Genomic DNA, 3,664 nt, shown 5'->3' with positions numbered 1-3,664 from the left:
GCGAAACAGGCTGGAGGGGCCGAATGGCCTACTCCTACTCCTTGTTCGGAACTTGGCGAAGAGCAGGAGACGACAATCGGAGGACCGGAAGGAAGGCTGCCAAAGTCGGGCATGCGCAGTCGCTTCTGTTGCTCCTTCGACGTCACAGAGAGCGACGGAGTCAGTCTGCCCCGCCAGGACCAAAGCATGGCGCCGCTCCAATAATCACAGCTGCGTTTTCTACCATTGACCCCGGTAGCTGGCCGGGGGGGAGGGGGCGCGCCGTGTAATGACGTCATTAGCATTCTGCGCATGCATTTCACGGTCCGCACGAGCAGGGCGGCTGTCGTTGTGTTATTCGGAATTACAGCGGGGCGCAATGTGACAAGGATCGGCGGGGAAAGAAACAAGAGGTGACATCCGGAGGACCACCCGGGAGGGGCCAAGGAGATGACAGCGAAAAGTCGAGAGGCCATCCTAGGCGGAGCGGCTGACAATGGGGCAGGAGGAATTTCAGAGCGGCCCCTGCAGCACTGGAGGGGGGAGGAGCAGCCGCAGTCTCTCCTCCTCCTCCACTGGTTCGATTCCTCCGTACTCTCAGCTGCTTAGCGAGAAATAAACTTGTTCTTGAAAAAGAAACAAAATGCTGCAGTTGCCAAAACTCTTTTTGTGTCCATGTATTGTTATTAACGATTATTTATATATTTATGTTTTATTTTAATAAGCTTATAATGGAGACCATCGCCCTTCAATTTCCCCCACTCCCTCCCTGTTCGGTAATGGACTATCAGAGGGTCAGTATTGAGGGAGCGCTGCACTGTCAGAGGGTCAGTACTGAGGGAGCGCTGCACTGTCAGAGGGACAGTACTGAGTGAGTGCTGCACTGTCAGAGGGACAGTACTGAGTGAGTGCTGCACTGTCAGAGGGTCAGTATTGAGGGAATGCTGCACTGTCAGAGGGTCAGTACTGAGGGAGCGCTGCACTGTCGGAGAGTCAGTACTGAGGGAGCGCTGCTCTGTCAGAGGGTCAATACTGAGGGAGCGCTGCACTGTCAGAGAGTCAGTACTGAGGGAGTGCTGCACTGTCGGAGAGTCAGTACTGAGGGAGCGATGCTCTGTCAGAGGGTCAATACTGAGGAAGTGCTGCACTGTCAGAGAGTCAGTACTGAGGGAGTGCTGCACTGTCAGGGGGTCAGTACTGAGGGAGTGCTGCACTGTCAAGGGGTCAGTACTGAGGAAGTGCTGCACTGTCAGAGGGCCAGTACTGAGGGAGTGTTGCATGAATAGTGTTTCATTGTCAGAGGGTCAGCAATGAGGGAGTGCTGCAGTATTGATAGAACTGCACTCCCAGAGGGTCATACTGAGGGAGTCCTGCACTGTCAGAGCAACAATACTGAGGGAGCGCTGCACTGTCAGGGTGTCAATACTGAGGGAGTTCTGCAATGTTAGAGAGGTAGCATGAATAATGTTTCATTGTCAGACGTTCAGCAATGAGGGAGTGCTGCAGTATTATAGGGGAGGTGCTAAAAGAACTCTGCACTCCCAGAGGGTCTGTAACTGAAGGCATGCTACACTATCATAGGGTCAGTACAAAGGGAGTGCTGCACTGTTAGAAGGGTAGTACCAAGGGAGTGCTGTACGGAGGGGGAGCACTGAGGGAGAGCTGCACTGTTTGAGACAAGGTAGGAATTGATGCGCTTTTAGAGAGGTAGCACTGAGAGCATGTTTCACTCAGAGACTCAGCAACAAGGGAGTGCTGCACTGTCAGAGGGGTTACTCTGAATGAGCGCTGCACTGTAATATGGGCAGTACTGAGAGAACTCTGCATTACTAGAGGCTCTGTGCTGAGGGAGTGCTGCTCTGGTAACGAGGCAGTAGTGAGAGGGAGCACTGCACTGCTGGAGGTGCAGTACTGAGGAAGTGCTGCAACGTCTGGGCTGTTTCTTTACAGATGAGTTTTTTTTAACCAAGGTCCTGTTTGCGCTCACAGGCAGATACAACAGATCTCAATCGCAACAGTGTTGATAACCAGAGGACACAGGTTTAAGAGAATTGACAAAAAGATCCAGAAGGGGGTTAAACTCAAAACGAAGCAGCACAGCAGGAGGCCATTGAGCCCATCATACTTGTGTTAGCCCTTTGGTTGAGCTATCCAATTAATCATTACTTTCCTGCTCTTTCCCTAATTTCCCCTGCAACATTTATCCAATGTTCTTTTCAGTGTTCCTATTGAATCTGCTTCCACCATATTTTGGCAGATATTCCGTATCAAAATAGCCGACTGTGCTTAAAAAAAATATTCCTCATGTCATTTCTGACTCTTTTACCAATCACCTGAATCTGTGATCTCTGGTTACTGACCCTCATGCAAGTGGCAACTGTGTCTCCTTGTTTACTTTATCAAAACGCTTCATGATCCTTAAGACCTGAATTAAATTCTCCCCTTAACCTTCTCTTTTCTAACAAGAATAACCCCAGCTCGTCCAATTTCTCCACATAACTCCCTCATCCCTGGCACCATTCCCACAAATCGCCTCTGTGCCCTCTCCAAGGCACTTACATTCTTCCTAGAGTTCGGTGTCCAGAATTGGACACAATACTCCAGCTGAAAAAGAAGCAATGTTCTATTAAGGTTGCCATAACTTCCTTGCCTTCGTACCCCAACAGCCTTTTCAACTTGTCCTGCCACCTTCAAAGATTGGTGTTCTTTTGGGCCCAGTTCTTGAACCCACTTTAAAATTGTGCCATTTGTTTATATTGCCTCTCCTCATTCTTCCTACCAAAATGTATCTCTCCATACTCCTCTGTGTTAACTTCCATCTGCCACGAGTCTGCCCATTTCAATAGTTTACCAATGCCCTCTCTGACATCAGTACTACGTTGAAGAAGGGTCATACGGACTCGAAACATTAACTCAGATGCTGCTAGATGCTGAGTTTTTCCAGCATTTTCTGCTTTTGTTTCAGATTTCCGACATCCGCAGTATTTCGTTTTTATCTCAATAACTACATTATTGCTTACTACAGTGTATCATTTTTAAACTTTGAAACTATGCTGCGTATAACCAATCTGAGGTAATTCAAGTAGATCAAAAAGACCAGTGGCCCTCAGGCTGACCCACGAGGAACACTACTGTATACTTCACTCCAATCTGAAAAACACTGTCCACCACTCTCCTCTGCTTTCTGTTCTTGGGGAAATGTGTTTTTATCCAAGCTTCAATCCCATCAGCTTTAATTTTGTAATCAAATCTGTCATGTGGAAATTGTCAAAATGCCTTTCGAAAACCCACCTGCACAGCATCAACCTCATTTTAGTTTGTCAGGTCCAATTGTATCTCAGGGAGGGAACACTTGTCTGTTGTATATTGCTTCTGTGCCAGAGAGATTGGGTTGGGTTGATTCAAGAAGTTCCAGTCCAAGGTACTGACAGGATGAAGGGGAAGTTGCTACACCTGTCAATCATCGTTGGAGTCAGTTCCTGGAACTGCTTTACTAGGCAGCCCAATTTTGCAGCACTGAGGAATGAATTAAACTCAATTAGATGGAACGAGCATGTAGAACAGATTCAGGTGGAAGGAATGAACCTAATTCATTCCTTTGCTGTGAGTGCACAGTCTTTTAAGATGAGGGTAAGAGCTGTTGGGTTGATGTTACTAACTGTCTAGAGTCAGGATTGATTGTTTT

This window comes from Cetorhinus maximus, unplaced genomic scaffold, assembly GCF_964194155.1.
Source record: "Cetorhinus maximus unplaced genomic scaffold, sCetMax3.hap1.1 HAP1_SCAFFOLD_1486, whole genome shotgun sequence".
Lineage (NCBI taxonomy): Eukaryota > Metazoa > Chordata > Chondrichthyes > Lamniformes > Cetorhinidae > Cetorhinus > Cetorhinus maximus.
The sequence above is the reverse complement of the archived record's forward strand: the minus strand, read 5'-3'. Positions refer to the sequence as shown.